The sequence below is a fragment of the Varroa destructor genome, unplaced genomic scaffold (assembly GCF_002443255.2).
Source record: "Varroa destructor unplaced genomic scaffold, Vdes_3.0 BEIS01000003.1, whole genome shotgun sequence".
In the NCBI taxonomy this organism is placed as follows: domain Eukaryota; kingdom Metazoa; phylum Arthropoda; class Arachnida; order Mesostigmata; family Varroidae; genus Varroa; species Varroa destructor.
The window spans coordinates 49037873-49055861 of NW_019211456.1; the positions used below are offsets into that span (position 1 = coordinate 49037873).

Below are 17989 nucleotides of genomic sequence, written 5' to 3' on the forward strand. Positions count from 1 at the left end.
CGGATTTATCGACGAACCATCGGCCAACGTCACACAAAAGTAACTCAAAAAAACTTAGCCACCTTGAAGCCCTCATATTATTCATTGGTGAGCACTTAGTCCTCCTCAGCGTTCCACAATCCCTTGTTACATCTGTCATTGATACCTTTGCTGGCAACGTTCAAACAAGTGAATTCGAATTTTCCGGTGCCAACATCTTGTGCAAGAGATAATGTATCTGAGCCACATATACACGTAACATACCGTAAAGTTGCATACGTAATGCATACAACAATTTTTACACTTTACGAACGCCGTCTGTCTCAGTGAAGTTACCTGTTTTTTATTTGTCAGTATGACTACACAAGCGGGTAGTCTAGCAAACTTTTTTGTCCACCCCACTGCAGCTATTGTATATATGTGGCTTAGCCGTCCTAGGAGTTAGCAACTGTTGTTAGCGCATCTGGTAAGTAAAACTGGAAGTATAAGACCCAAATCATAGACTGAATTACTGCAGTCGCACAGACTGATATCCTACGTCCATTACCTTTTCCCACTCTGCTTAATGATGCGCTTATAACAGTCACAGAGGAGAACCCGCAGGTCAGTATCTTTTCTTTGCAAGTGACTTATCGCTGTTTAACGCACACTGTAACGCAACCGTCTATAATAGGCCCTGGCAACTCGCAACGTATGTAAGTATTCTTAGGCTAGAGATTAGTATCCTAAAAATCCAAAATTTCGCCAGCGTGGATGCATAGCGCCATTGACCCTTTGGCCTCAGAGAGTAGTGTCGTTGAATATAGCAACTACTTAACGTGGTTCAGGGCGAGGCTAGCATTCATTAGAAGCTCTTGCGCTAGAAGCTTATTATGGTGAGCATCACAAGAACACTTGTAGTCCCTTATGAGCGTAGACAAGCCGTCCATGATGTCTGTAAAAAGGATATTTTTCTTATTCGATCTCAAAGTGGGCCCTAGTGCATTACGCGGAATGACCCTTGGACATAAGTATCAAAATAAGAGGCAAGTCTCCTGCCTTGATTGAGTGAAACCAGCATTTCAGCACATCGTCAATTCATCGAAGCGTACAACAACTCTGAGTAGTCAGGCTCTCACCAAACCTTCTACTGTACCACTGCAATGACTAACGATACATTTAAGAGCACATCCAGAAGGTACGTCATGGTGTTATATGCCATCTACAGCTGCTGCCATGTTTTCTGTTGAACGCGTAAGCCTTTTGATTCGGTCGTACGTAAAGCGTAATAGTCTATGCAGCTCTCGTCATGTTGATCGGTACAACTCAGTTTGTTCCGTGCACAATATAGCTTGCCAGCAATCGGACATGTCGTTGTAACATAAGCCATGATAGAGTATCGTAACATAAGTTATGATAGAGTACTGTATGATATGTTCTATGTGTTCAAGTTTATTCTACATCTAAGTTCACCTACACAGGAGTAAAATAAATTGTAATGGCAATGATGATGGAAACTAACGACAAACCACAAGACGTAAACACAAAACGGGTCACATTCCGTTTCACCCGATACCTTTGTCACTGAAGCATAAGGGCTTGAGGCAGACATTTATAGTAGTTTGCCCCTTGCACTGCTTAAGGTAACACAACATCCCCATTAGAACTACGCTTAGATGTAACGAATAAATTGGTCCGCTGACCCCAAAAAAAGAGTCCATTCTGAAAGAGATCATGGGTAAGTGGCAAGGTATGATTTAGTGGGAATATGCTCCACCTACGGTATCTGAAGAATCCTAACGCCAAGATAGATTAATCAATTTGAATAGTCAAGCTTTAAGAGTGTCATGGCTCGAGAAGCGACGTAAACGTTTGGTGATAGTAACGACAGAACTTGTACCAAATTGGCATAGGTCACAATTGGAATAATGTTAACATGTCGCGTCCACTAAGATGACGCACACCTCGGACACAAATCAGAATGTCTGTCTATCAGAATGTCTGTTCGAACGATGCCAAGCTTTCCACTTGTTGGAGTAGTGCTGGCTGTGGAAATGTACACGGGTTTGTTGCAAATGCCCCTGGCTCGTCTAAAATGATTCAAGATATGCACTGTCGTATGCTTGTCTGAGCTAATGCTAAAAGGCTATAGTACGAAAAATTTCGAAGGCTATCTAAAACGTCCTGAATAATAATTGACGAAGCAATAATATAGGGTAAAAGCCTCAAACTAACCGAGTAAGGCTTGAAAACATGAAGTGATACCATATGTTTATATTAGAATCAACAACATATTGCTTTTAGTAAGCTACACAAAGCACGACAGAGCTTGAAGAATGCAACAATCAATGTCTTACCTGTATTGTCAAAACCGGAAGATGCAGCTCGGATAGGCGGTATTTATGACTACCGTATTTGAATATCAATATATAAAAAAAAAGAAGATTATGATGGGCAGACGCATCATCGATTATTGCAGCGAAAGGAAGCGCAACGATGCGGTCAGTGATGATAAGCAGATCAAAGCCTGCAGAATAAACAATCATAAACTGCTTTAGCGCATAAAATACTTAACGGGTCTTTAAAGTATGATACATTGCCCTTATGGATAGCTGCTTTCTTGTTTAAGATAATTACTTCCTCCTGGACCGTTGAGAACAAAGATTCCAGTAGTATACATATCATTATATAAAAAGCTGTGCAAACTTTATATAATATGTGTATTAGATGTGTATGCATAGTACATGTGACATTTGCGAATGTTAAAGAAAGGCTATTTGCATAAGTAGATGAGCCTTCAATCCGAGGCTGTACATACTTCAAATTGGTTTACGTTTATTTATGGACATCAACACCTTATCATTTATTTGTCGACTTTAATGCGGCTGGAATTTATTTCACTTGTCCTTAAGGAAGTATATTTTTTTTTCTAAATAAAGCCTTTCTTAATACATGATCAGTTTTTTCTAATTAGTGTGATATACTTAAGGATGCAGCTGCACGCTAATCGTGCAGTGCATCCTGCCTCCATACCAATTTAGCTGTCAGACCGCACGTAGTCACGCCAGTAAGCACGCGTTGATCGAGTAGCGATAACACCCGATACTATCGGTGTTTTTTATAATTTGTGAAAAAAAAAAAAAAAAAAAAAAAAGGAATGCACTACGGTGAGTAACCGATATATTCCGATATTCAATACAGAAAATGTGTGTAATAATACTACGATAGATAAATGTCCTACTTTATTCTGCGTCTATCTGTTAGCGTATACATTTCTACGACAAAACAGTTCGTTTATGATCGCCTTATAACAGCATACTGTGAGACTGGGCCAATTATCACTAAACGCATATGATCTTGCTGTAGAATATATCTGACGCCATGACGCGTGTCTTTAATCGCACTTCATTGTTTTGTACGTTTTTACTGGATTACGGAACAGCAGTAGACTGACTAGTCAACGTGTTCTCGATGTATCCTTGTATCGATGTAAACTGCGATTTAATATGTGTTAACACTTGAGATGGTCGCTTCATTTAGGCAAAAACACATGATTTCCTTCACACAACGTAAGCTTTAGATACGTTGCAGCTCAAATAGATTCTCATCATTGTACGAACTTTTAGTTATCCGCATGGTCAGGATGTTTCCATTAAAGTTACCGTCACTTGCTAGTAGCCAAGTAGAAGTTGTTGTAAAAGTGTAGAAAGCTCGGGTTCAATCACTATCACGGCCAATTTTTACGTGTCAAATTCGCAGTAATTCCCAGTCTTTTGTACGCCGCAAACCGTCTGACAGTCAAGGGTTTCGGGTTTGAATATACGCATACACCAATTTCAGTGTACTTCCTTTGACAAGCTGCGGAAGATAATTTGCACCGAGGCTGATGCTATATTTCGCAGAACAAAAACGTTTTTTTTCCCTTGTAAACATCAACCATCGGCTGTTCTTCCTTTCAGTTCAGTGTAAGTTCGAGTTAGGCCTTCCGAACCGCGACGAGGCCATTGCATTTGAGTATAAAATTAACTGGACGTCCTATTATAGCCAACAGGGATAAACCCGATAAGTAGCAAGTACTCATTTTTTAGGTCTTTTTATTTGCAGACACATTTGACATGCATATCCATCGCTATCAACATTGCATCAAGCGTTCATATATATATAAACGTTTTGTATTCTTTATCGTACAATCCGACGATCTATAACATGCTTTGGGGAGGATCGTATCGCGCCAAGGAACACAGATGTCCCGTGTGCCAGACGCTACCCACCGCCAGACGTTACCCACCGCCAGACGCACTGGTCAGACGCTTCAGCACGGCAGTGTAGGCTTACTACTGCTGGCGTGGTTGCGGTGGATCCTAATAAAGGGTGGCCTGCACGAACGATACGCGGCAGGGATGGAACAAAGCGTATGATATAATCCAATGTTTCGCTATCAAAGTGAGATATCGAAGTGTACTACTACACGTCTAGATAATGGAGTAAGTCAAAATGCAATAATTATAATTGTAGCGGAATTAGTGGTGGCAGGTAGAACAGCTGGGGGACGGGGAGGCGTAGGCCACTGTTAATCGCAGGACCTGACGGCAGTTTGGCAGAATCGGATATGGAAACGTAGATTTGTAGAACGAATAATCATAATTAAAGTAATTGTCCTTGCAAGCAGAAAAAATATGAGACAATAGAAGATTCACTGAAAGTTCAATTATTATTTAGCTTACCTAACTTATGAATCAACTTAGAATTGGTAGTCTAATGCGAAATAGCGACCTACGCCAAATGTACTTAGCCTTCATCGTAGATTATGCCTTTATTCTTATAAACTCTGCTAAGCAAAACAGCCTGATGTGGCTGTTTATTCTTATACACCGATATTAGATGCATCTATTGTTCAGGGTATAATTTAGAAGCAGGATAAAGGTAAAGTGTGGCAGATGCTTAGCTCTGGAAATACTCGTACCTCTACTCAGGCCAAATTATCTTTTATTTTTTTTTTTAGATTTTTGCTTATTTTAAAAAAATGCATTAGAAACAAACAAGTTCCACCTAAAAGCTACGTATCTTTCTGAGGTAATGCGCGTACGCTAAAATCGTACGGACTGCTAAAAGAAAATGAGGTTTTGACTAGAAAGCTATTTATGGAAATATTGTTATTATGAGATAAGCTTAAAAGCCTATGAAGCATTACTCAGCTGCTTCCACATGAAGCACGCCATCTGAGGTTGTGTAATATATTCTAAAAAATGAAGTCTTAAAATAAAATATTCTTGAAAAGTTGATCTGAGTTGGAGTGTTTTCCCTGATCAAGTAAAGTGATACGAGATAGACTTCGTAGCTAGCCCACATATGGTGCATATACGGCACTCGTGTAAAAGTTACATCTTGATTATGCGAAGTACACGTTTGTTGTTCTAGTCCAGGCTTTCTAGTGTTAGTAACTGTGAGCAAAAGAAGTTAGTTAGCACAATGGTGGCGTTTTGGTTGGCAGATCTCCCATGTCAGTACAAGGTAAAAGCAATAGATTAAGAGAACTACGCCAGCCGCTACCCATTCCTTGTATCTGCTTTTGCTCTTCATTAGTTTTCCAATATCTTATCTACCGATACAAGCTTCCCATAATTGGCGACGGCTAATTGCACACTTTGTATTTATTAGATACGACAATTTGTCTAAATCTATCTATCCTAGATTTAGATGCCGAAACTTACGCATTCGATATCTGGTATTCCGGTATTCGGTAACTGAACATCAAAAGCGCTTTCGTGTGAAAGGTTTATCAGGCTACCCACTGTCTGTACCTGGAAAATTCCTAATTTTTTTTATAAGCAAGGAACCGTCGTCCAAAACACTGCACCAAAGTGCCATCGTTGTATTGTTTTTAGCAAAACAAAACGCGGAAGTTCTAGACGCATATATTACGTTTAGAATAACGGATATCCTCAACTCAACCGCTGAAATGTTGTTTCTACATATCGTAAATTCAAGCGCATATGGAACGAATTTCAGAGTGAAAGTTGGAACGACCGAAAACGAGTTAAATTTATTGCTGTTATGGAATCCTGTATCCCACATGTGTTTTGTTTTGTTTTGTTTGCTTTTGTTTTTTTTTTTTGTTTCCCACGGTGCCGAAATAGGTAGAAGCATTTGCTTTTTTATCCATTAATTTCGGACTAACTTGAGATAGATAATAAAGGACTACATCAAACAGTTGCAGGATTCATGAAGACTCAGTAGTGATGATTACTATAAATCTAGGCCGATGTTTTAAAGTTAAGCTTCATTTGGTGGACCGTAAGCTGAGCATGAAAAGATTCATTCCATAAAATATATCGCTAATCTGCTTATATATACATAGCAAAAATCTATTTTTTTTTACTGCAGGGCTAACATCTCCTTAAATGGGCAGAATCATAATAGTTGTAAAAATAGCCCACTAGGATAGACACTGTTATAAAAAAAAATGTATTTTCGTTGAAAGAAATTGAGGCTATGTCTAATCTTCAAAGATATTTAAATTTTATCTTAGAAAATTTTGCGCACGCTATCGCGCTCGTTGCACATTGGCAAACGTGTTTGACGAAATCAGAAGCCTTTTTTCATAGAAAAAATGGTAATAGGTTAATTCTGTGAAGAGCTTATTTTAATTTTTATCTAGAAAAATGAAGTTAAAAATATAATTTGTGTGGCACACAAAGTGGACAGCTCGATGTTTTCTTTTTCTGCTAGAAGAGAAAGCCATCATAATTAGAGCCATCATAATGAAACTTTCATAGTTTCCGACGCCTGTCAACGTTGGCAGAATAAAGTTTACTGTCGATCTTGAGGGCCCTTCAGGTCGTATCGTGTCATTCCCTATTGTATAACACTGCTTAAGTATAATTCAACTTTAATAACATGCGCCAAGTGAAGCGAGTAGATTCTAGTGCTTTTATTTAGCCCTAGCTTGTTTTTATTTATTTTCTATGCTTTTTAGAGATTGTCTTGGATGCTTTATTGAAACTAACTCGTTCATGTACACTACGACGTATGTCATACCCTGAACCTAACATTTCCACACGCCAATGTCGAGAACGGAGACAACAGAATTGTGTTGTCAACGTTGCCTTTTCTGCCCCGCTCGACATTCATTATCTGTCTGCATCTGTAGAGAAACAGTGTCAATTGACGCTTCCGATTCCCGTATTTTCGAATGTCGTGCGTAACAACAAGGTGAGTTAGTACCTCGCTAATTTGGCCTAAATAATTTTAGCTGTGGCGGTAAGGCTGTAGAACGTATCGGCATATGTAGGCCGAGAGAAACGACATACGAAGAGTCTACGTATGTTGTTTTTCCAAAGTCGACGTCGAATCTAAATTTTTTTGTTAGTGTATATTATCCTTAAGCAGCCGCCTTTTTCGAGTACCGGAAGTCCTGTTGCGTCAAAGACCGGCTGTAAATCAGAAGCCTAGTCGAGTCACCCCCAGTTCCGGAGTAGTTAGCGCACTTACTTAGATGGACGTTGTAAGCACCACTGCTCCCATATCTATCCTAATTTCCGCGAGGTGCAAACTAGACGTGTTGTTAAAACTCATCTGTATTGGCTTCTTGTATAATTTTAAGAAGTTATATTGTATATCCTTGAGGATGATCGCGATGGTGTTTTTATATTCAGTTAATTCAGGTGAAGTAATAGTCGATATGTAAACTATGGCAATCTAACGATGTCCAGAACGCACTCACATATGCATTGCTATTGTCTTTGTTAGAGCTATTTTTTTTTTTTTTTTTTTACCTACTAACAGAAATACGTTTCAGTGATGTAAAGCCTTGAGCATAGCTATAGCACTTACAGAAACAGGTAGTATAATTATAACGATAATGTTGAGTTCTAACAGGAATAGGTTGCTCGTTTCGAATAAGCATGGGCCATTGTATTGTGGCCTTTGCCGCTTATTATACTCGTATTGCGCTTTTGTCGCAAGTAACACAGTCATATGATATTGTATTATGGATTTAGATCGTAGTTAATGAAAGTGAGAGCACCACTCAGCCGACAGGATTATAATAGTAGCGATGGTAATAGTAAAGGTACCCAGCGCCCTTACCAACCAATAGGTTGATTCACTAGATTGAAAAATTCGTTCAAGCTTGGATAGCCCTAATGCCACTGCCAGTCAAGGTTTATCTGGGTTACTGCGGAGAGTCGGGGATGATGAGTCAGAATTAAGTGATGAAATCGGCCCAAGTGAGCTCTAGCTGGGTGTGACCCAGGGTCATTATCAGCTCCGAGAAGTCCTCTCCCAGATGGGTCAAACGTAGAAGCTTTTAACGATAAAATAATGGGAAATCGATGAATTAAGAGTGCTTGCAATTCGACACGTTCGAAAGGGTAAAATCCACTGGCGCGGCCATTTGTTGAAAACCGGACGACAGAGCCCAGTGTCAGTTTATTCATTAAGTTAAAACAAGCCGAATTCAATAAACAAAAATATTGCTTCAGGTAGAGCTTAGTCGGCATCGCATAGCGCCCATTTATCTGCTACTTTCAGTTTTAAGGTTACTATGACGTACTTCATTCAGATGAAAGTGATCGTGGCCGGGTGCTATATTTAGGCTTCAAGCATGTCATAGGAGGCATATTTTAATTCTATAAATAAAAAATACAATGCCACAAATTATATAATACGTGCCATTAACGATACTTTCTATTGTTCGTGACCTTATAATTGCGTGATACGTACATGTCATATTGTATCATGTTTTACAACAGACACATATAAGGGTCCAATAAATGGCAATTATATATTATGAAAGCAGTATAAATAAATGCGTATACGTTAAACACTCGAAGTGGGCTAATATCTGTCATTATATGAAACAAAACTGTCGTCAGCTATTCGTCGAGGTTACTTTTAGTCTGGCCATTTTTTACTTCGGCTAACCCAGACCGTTGAAGAACATCATAAAATCTTTGATTCTGCCCCTATCGTTTGTGCTCTTATTTGTAGTAAATGTGATTTCTTATTTTTGTTTTCGTATCCTTATGAGAAATCTCGGTCACTGTAAGAGTTGGTTCTGCAAGGTTGTTGACCGGAACGAACGGCCTGCAATGCCATATTAAGGTCCGTTCGATAGACAACCAAATACGGACTCCACTCGTAGCGTGGGAAGAGTAGGACACAAAGCTGCTACCTTTGCCAGATAGGGCAGAAAGCGTGCCGACGCGACCGATCGAAAGGGATGCCTAGTAGACGCCAATGACATTGGCATCGCGTTGACACTAATAAACAAGCGATCATTAGCAAAAAAACAGGACAGTCAAATGAGCAACCGAGTGAACGTGAGACCAGTAAGTGGATAGGCCAAGACTAACTACATATCCGCGCAGTAATATTATTCTTGCGGCGATATCCTATTAGGATATCCTAAGAGGTTTCTAGAATCCCATACGAAGTACGTACAAAATACATCTAAGTAGATTGTCTCCGATAACCTCGAATCCATTCCGCTATTTTCTTTGGCTTCAGACTTTAGGAAAAGATCTCCAGTAGTTCAAAATTGTAACAAGGGGCATCGTGTGTTCTTACTCGGTGCTGTCGTTTGGGCAATCCAGCTTTGCGTCCGAGATCAGACGGAGTGGAAAGATATGGCTCTGCAGGGAGATTTTCTGTCATGAGAAGACAGAGTGAAATGGAACGCTGACGACTGCTATTAAACGAAAACAAAAGTTGACATTGTCAATATTACGCTAGCTGCTAAATTCATAACAATAAGTAAGCTACATCCCTTTGCCGTTTATACAAAACGAGCCATTATCAAGAATGGAATATGGGCAAGTCAAGCAAGCCGTCAATCAAAAACACACCCGTAATGATTCAATGTCCTTATTAAAATTTTGTTGAAAGATCAAAGTACTGAAAGAATGAAAGAGCACTTAGTAGATCAAATTGGAGTATTTATTTTTATAATAAAGCTAAGAAAATCATTACAAGACCTGTGAAAAGACGAGAGATCTTTTACTTAAAAACGTAAGCCCGGTTGTTGTTGTTGTTGTTCCTCTTCCTGAAATCTTCCTGTCGTTTTATAAAGGTAATTACATCTAAAATATACGAAATGGCTTGATGTATCATGCGACTTAATGGGTCCCTGGCTCGAGCCTTGCAGTTCTTCGAAAAAACATAGCCCTGACATAGTACTTTGTAGACTGATTAGTTATTTTGAATACAATAGTCACAATATTTAAGCACCACATGGGTCACATTTTTTTTTTTTTGGGTAATAATTTAAATAATGCTCAAGGCGAACATTTTTGCCGCATCTCTTCACCGCATTTTCTAACACAGTCTTGTCCAGCATAGTTAACGTCTATTAATTAGCTGAGTAATGGATGTTAGCTCTACGATCTACAATTCGACTAGCCCTCGTCAGACATCGCTGAAGACAAATACACAGTCATCAGTTCTTTTATTAAGCATGCGAACTGGATAATCTGCGTGCTACATGTAACGTGTCTAATAAAAATAGATATGATCACTTCGGCAACAACATCAGCGCGCTTTTATCTTGAGCTGGCTATAATGTAAACAATCTTCAAGATTAGTTTAAGTGAAACCCTCTAATAACACATAATATCTTCGTTTTTTTTTTTTTTTTTATTGAAATCGCTTCGGATCGGACTTAGGCGGAATTAAGGGCTCTGCGACCTCTTAATGTGTACCTGAAAGTTGCTAGACGATCGTAAGCGTATTGTTATCGAATAGCAGCACCGCCAAAGTTATTCCGGTTCAAACTATTTCCTCACCTATTAAATAACAAGTAGTAAGGAAATAGAAAGTGTGTAGGATATTGCTTACTGAACTATATTAAGAATGATTAGGTAATCGATTGTACCTAAACACTTCCAGATCCTGTCGAAGCTGGCCTGCCCACTAAACGATATATCAGCAGGACTAAATCCAAGGAAACTATCGAATGGGCATCCAATTTTGAGCTACCAAGCAAAGATGCAAGTAGAACAAGTTATGGGGCACATACAAGTTTATAGAAAATACGGACGTTGAGCAGTTTCCTTTGATACAGAGATTCGGCTGTCGCATTGTTAACTCATTCAGACTTTTACTATTAGGAAACAAAGTAACTTTATTTGCCAAAGACGTCAAACGGTCTACAGCAGCAGTAGTCGTCGATGCCTCCCTCAGCCGAACGTCACGCACAGCAAAATTTTCCATGTCGACCTATACGAAGCTTGACCCAGACGTACTTTACGAATAAATGCTTTTCTATAATTTCTGTTAAGCTTAACAGTCATCCCAACCGTTCACGTACAATCTTTCCCGACCCGTTGGAGGTCGACCCAGTGTTTCATACACAGAGAATACACTACAAATACCAGTGCTAGCATTATGCCAATAGCTACTGAATGCGACCAGTAGATGAATCAAAGCAGGCAAACCGTAGTCCTGGCTTTGCTTCTATTAGGCCGCGGGTTTTGTGTCAAAAAGTAAGAAGAAACTCCCAAAGGAGCCAGCATCCTTTCAGCTAACACGCCCGGGTGATCTGGAACAAGCGTTGACAGATTCGGTAGTTAATCGGCCCAGTTTCCTTTAGCTGGTGCTACCTCCGCCGTAATAGCAGCAGCTGCAATGGCTCCCCCGCGGGATTGCCGTTGCCAAACACTCGACAGCCGGACTTGACGTCACTAGGCAGCAATCCTCCGACATTTGTGAGCTGACCCTCATAAATGAATTTTATGATCTTAAAGTTTTTCCATATATGTCGCACGAAAGCCTCATTTCCGGAATTGTAAGCCTCATCGGCATGCACATAACAGATTATAGTTTTCCTATCTGAAAAAAAAAAATCAGTATAGACATTTCTACTGTCTCTACTGATTTTTCTAGATACAGAACAACCGTGTAGAGCCACTGAGGCTCTCCGAACAGCTTTGACCATTACGCGTTCTATCAGCGTTTGGTACGGGACTGACAATAAATGTAGACATATTGTCGGAAGAAGCTTAAATTAGCTATAGCGTTAATCGGGCTACCTTGCACGGTTACAGTTAAACTACGGCGATTTCGTATAAACATTATTTGCAAATCAATGCACGTATCCATTAAGCGGACTACAAAATCGTCCGTTGACTCTTCCATATCAGCATATTCCGTTTTACATAGGGGTTCAAATTTAATTTCAAGTAAGGTTTTTAAGGCTACCGATTAGCTGCTGATTCAAAATACAAGAGAAAAATGGCGTTCTGTACGATTTGTGTTTAAAACTAGATTCTAATATGTAAAGCACGACGCAAGAAAGTCTGTTCTCTTCATTTGTGATACTAGCACAACTACCTTAATATAGCAAAGGCGGATACCTACTTCTAAGAGCAAACATCTCGTATTCCTTCAGCAAACAAGTTAGGTGGGTTATTTACCTGGCGGAACGAATTTCGTCTAGGTGTAATTTTTGAAACTGAAGTTTTCCTTCATTGAAGAACATGTTAGACTCCAATAGACTCTGCGAGCTGAATATTTTTGTCATTATTTTATAAGAACTCGTATGTTACTTTGGCTACCTAATAGCGTTCAGGACAACTGAATAAACAATAATATATATAATGATCCAGAAAACATATAATAACAAATGTTGTTCAGCTGCAACACATAATAATCCAGTGAGTACGGTACAACTACTAGAGCAGTTCCTCCATATTATTAAATCACAAGGTGACATTTATGTTCTGCAAAATATAAACATAGGACAGTGACTTAAATCAGGCTCATAAATCATATACTTTTTGCTTCAAAGCTGTAAATTCTATGAACTATTTATTCTATGAACGTGGAAAGAGAAACAACTTTTAATTCAAAACAACAAAAAGAAACACTTCCGTTGTCTGTCAATTACAAAATACTAATATTGTTCAGTTATATACATGCGCCTTTGGCTTACCAAGAACCATTTAAGAGAGTTAACAATCAAGGATCACGGTACCTCTAATCGTCTATTGGCACGTGATTTAACGAAGCTCTAGAAATGTCTATTTTTTTGCGTCTCTTCGTTGACTAGGGCAAAATATTACGGTCTGATACCTTTGCGAGCAAGTTTGCCATGAATCGTTTAACTCTAACAGTTGTGTTGCCTACTTCATGTCCTGCATTGAAGGTCGAGCCTCTCGTCAAAGATCTTACAACAAGCGAATTTCAAATGCTACACTGTAAGGTCATATAATTTAGCTGAACACATATAGTTAGCGTAACACATAGGCAGGCTGAGTATTACCTGTCATATTATGAAGCGCTTCAAATATGTAAGAAGTTTTATTTTTGACGAATGGTAGAAATATATCGAACCGACTCAAAGGTCCAACATAATTTGATGATGTCTGCCTTGCTTCCATTTTTACAACGTAATAGTAAATGTCTACCGACGAAGGTAAGATATTCGTTTCAAGGAACTGTTAGTATTTACAAAATGTACGCAAGCGAACAATGTACATGTATTCCAGCTGCGTAGGAAACAAATCCGGAAGAAGAGGGAGCAAGCGTGCGTAGGCCACGAGAGCTTTTAAACGATAGACTGCGTCCGCTTTTCGTGTCTCATGAGTAATTCACGATTATATGCTTTCGCAGAGCGCACTGACATGGGTACATCAATAGAATGATTCAGGCGGAAGTGATTCTAAGTAGCACGGGAACTTTCAATTAAACCTTGGATACGATTCCTCTTTTATGACATCGTGTATAACCCAACCTGTATCAATAACAAAACGCAGACATTCAAAGAAAAACAATTAAATACTAATCCAAGTGTTTCAAAAGTCCATTTGTATGGGTAAGTTCCAGGGCCGCTGTTCCGACACTCGGAGCAACTCATCCTTCTGTCTGTTAGCACTGATAAAATGTACAACAAACATCGTCAATGCTTGATTGGGATCAAATAGTATATTAACAAATTTCCGTACTTTTATTCGTAAATTATCAGGCATTAGGAACTGTGCTATAGTCGCACTTCGCTCGAGAAATAATAGAGAAATGATATCCGTAAGATATTGTCGACACAGACTGGCCGTTCTGGTTCAAATCCTTAGGATTATTGATTTTTTTTCATTTCGTGCGTCTACATTTGGCACCACTGAACTGGGCTGGGCTGGGCTCAGCTCATTTATTAACGTGTACCAATAACGTTGAAGGATCTACTCATTATAGGAGAAGAATCAATCCAAGAGCCTTTTTAACGTGTGTGACGCTGGAGAACGAAGCGAGAAAAGATAAGGATGACGTATTTTATATGATATAATGACCATAATACGAACAGATCTACCCAAGTTAACACAGATGGTACTACTCGAGTATCAAAGTTACACATATTTATTCGAATTCTCATCTTGAATTAAGCCACTCTCTGCTTTAAAGTGTAAAGTAGATGATGTTTAGGTGTTTACCAATGAAGAAATCTTTATGAAGATTTGCGTGAGGAAGTTCATCTTCTCTAAAAATTACTATTGCAGCTGATAATCTTACGCATTTTCTCGTCAAAACCGGGAGCCGTGTGCTGCATGTAAAATAAAGTAGATCCGTATCTCTCTCAATCTTGAGGTATATTTTCCATAAATTCTGTATTCTCCACCTGGAGTTTAGGTGGGCAGGTTTTCGGTAAAATTCTATATAACGCGCTCCATTGGCCTTAGCTTGTCTGAGATAGCCCTGGCATATTTGAACTTCTATGCAACAAACCGCGCAACTACTTTAGGCACGTGGCCTGCACGTCACCAAGGACATGGTAACTTGCGTTGGTCACTAGCACATGATTATGACAGAGAAGCGTAACAGCCACACGCACGGGTGGGAACGCCATTCAAAACACAGTGGTCAGCTCTTCCAAACGAGCCGAAAAAAAGGAATCATCTATATTTTGTACAACTTGAAGGTTATAGTCGGATCGTTTTAATAACGATCTGCTAAGCTTCTTAGGCTTTGCCTAGTGAAACGGACCCCTTTCCTCTTTTGCGCCTTATGATCTGTACGTCAGACAAATCTACCGAGACTAATGGTTTTTCCAAAGTACAGCCGGAAGCGATGTAAGCCTTATCATCTAGAACAGATTCATGACTCGTTTTAATTTCCATGCATTTGTCAGAAAACGCGTTTTTATGGGCAGAATATCTTAAAAATTAAAGCGATATTGCGGTGAACTTTAATGCACTGTGGATTGCTATGGACTTGTAGCAGTGAATGAGATCAGTGAGTCAAAGCCGTACCGTTTCGACTGCTTTTTTTTCTATTATTTTCATGTACTTTAATACATATCTCGAAAACTTTCGTTTACTTGAACCATATCTATCCTATTTTTTTGCTGGCCATGAAAAGCCCTAATCTTTGGCTCCTTTACCTTCAGGTCTGCCGCGCACATTTTGTTTCTCGACTTCATTTAATTTTATGTACCGTGTAAATATATCTTGATGATTATTAATTCATGTTTTTCGGAAATCACGCTGCAAGTGTGATAAGTGGTTTTTTGCTCGACCATATTATCTAACGTTAACAGTTAATTTACCGTGGTAGACAACGGCTGTATTTTTAATACTGTAAAATGACTTTTTTTTTTATTGGTTCTCGTGCACGTTCATCGAGGACGTTTAAACAGCATAACGGTACAGTTTCTATATGTGTGTTACTAATCGATACAAGTCGCAAGTATATTGCAACACTAAATGGGCCTTTCGCTAAATTTAATGAACTGCGTAATGTAACTGGTTAATTTCGTTTCAGAAATTGTAGTTTAAAAACTTCTGCAACTTCTAGGTCTAGTCAGGGCTGGCGTGACTACGGCTCTCTTTCGATGGGGGGCCCATATGTATTTCTTCAAATGGAAACTTCGTGGGAAGTTGATATTTCGCCATCGCCTTGAACCCATGAGGGATGTTTTTCGAACCCTTTGTATTAGTTACTCTCACCAAATAGAAGGGCATATAAATTCAACGATTAGTTAAATCTTCTGGCAATAGGGTAGATCTCGTTCTACAACCACTATTTCTACCCGGTTGGCAATGGTAACCGGCACACAGAGTCCGAAACGGAGGCTCATCCATTTAAATATACTGCCGCATTTTGAATACGAATCTTCTTTCACTGCAGCGGCCTAAATTTTTAAACCACTTGCTATGTAGATTGAAAATTTCCTTTTGAGAAATTCGGTATATGTACTTTTTGTTTGACAGTTTCTCAGTCGTCCCTGTTTACCATTCACTAGGTACTTCATATCGTATCATATATTCCGCAAAATAAGCCTAAAAAAAGGCAAAAAAACGTATGTGTTAAATACAGAGGACAAGGTACTCGGCAAAGCTATCCAGCCAATCATGCACACTTAATTATGGCATATAAAATATTAGTTTGATTTGAAGCTGCCTAGTACGTCCAAGCTTCTCGTATCTGAATGTTAAGCTTTTGACCTTAACAGGTTGTAATGATGTTATTTGTTAGCGTTCTCAGAGAGGGGCGTCGAAGGAACGTATTCCAGATTTACCTGCGGCGGTACCTTTCTGGCGCATATTTTTGTAGAAACGTACGCAGCTCGGTTAAAGTGTTGATATAGGCATTATATACAAACACAGATATTGCGAAGGTCAAGGCTCATCCTACATTTGTACTAGGGAGGTAATGTAAATGGATAAAATATCATTATTTCTGTTACGTGCGTACGAATGCTGTTCACAATTCCGTTTTTGTACTTTCTTAGTTATTTAGAAGGTCCGATTTATAATAGTGCTATTTTTAACTAAGTGTGAATATTTATCCTAAGTAGCAGGAGCCGTAAATGAAGATGCAGGTAAAAAGTAGGGTACATAGTGAAAATTGAAATGGCCAATGGGAGTCCTTGGATCGGTTTCCTACGCGTGGCTTACATGGAGGAGTTTTGTAGTCCCGAAGCGTGGGCGATCCACAGCGGCACAGCGAAGAGGTTTTTGGAGCAAGGGGATGTACGACCTCTTAAGCCGCTTATGCCAGAAAAGAGACCAGGCCGAATTGGGAAATTCTCTACTCAATAAGCTGAATGCTGAGGGCCAGGTCTGGCTTCCAGTGTTGCCAAGGTCCCCAGCCTCCCCGCCAATAGCTACCTCAACTACGCAGTCGTTGTGTAGGCCTCTGTATGTTCTGCAAGTTCCTATCTCGCGCTTCCAACAACACGTCAAATGATCTCGTCCGGTTCCGGTCACGACGGTACAAACACGCCGAAGAGGGATACGAAAAGGTAGTCTGTTACGCGCGGCTTGGACATGTATAATGGATTAGTGGGACATGAGAGAGAATGAACCTACTAGCGCGGGCATAGCAAACAACGACATGAAGGTTCGTAACGATAGTGAAGTCAGTCAACCTTGACGTCGACACACAATAATACGTAGACCGACACAGGAACAGAGAAAGATTGCGCCTCTCAGCGTACTTACATAATACTTCACATGCTCCTCAGACGTGGCGTATCCTTTATTTCGACATTATGGTCCACCTCATAATGGTCGACACATAGTATGCGTGTACATCGCGCTCGCAGGCGATGAGGGAAAAACGTATCAACATTCGTTGACAGATTTGGCGCTTGATCCTTCGCACCAAAGCTTTTAGCATGTTCCCAGTGAATCATGTCGAAGCTTAAGAGCAATAACCTGCCTAAATATCATGGAACATGCCGCTGGCTAACAGCAGTCTAGGGTATACCTGTCCGGCATTGTTCATGAGAGCGTGGGAACGATCGTCTGCTAGAAAGTGGTTGACACACGGCGTTACGCTTGATGTGGCAATGATTACATATTTGCGCGGGTGATCTTCGTTTCAAAACTACAGACCGTAATATGGGCATCATCTAACAATACCTCGTAAATACACATGCACTAGTGATCTCAGTAATAGCATTGGTGATTTATTTCGTTTGGTTGACGTGAGATCATTCGATGAAAAGGTCATCTTCAGGTTTAAAGATCTAAACGGCTATTTTGATGCGCCCTATAGAACAACGTGGCTGGAACTCGTCCAATATTCGATGCCGAGA

General features: G+C 39.7%; 1 long non-coding RNA gene across 1 annotated transcript in view; it reads left to right on the plus strand.

Annotated features, from left to right (window-relative positions):
* LOC147757078 (uncharacterized) overlaps positions 1 to 5201 on the plus strand; it is a 50128-nt gene extending 44927 nt beyond the window's left edge. Inside the window, exon 4 of the long non-coding RNA XR_015324058.1 lies at positions 4063 to 5201. This is a non-coding gene — a long non-coding RNA (uncharacterized LOC147757078). The remainder of the gene's footprint in view (positions 1 to 4062) is intronic.
* The last annotated feature ends 12788 nt before the right edge of the window (positions 5202 to 17989 follow it).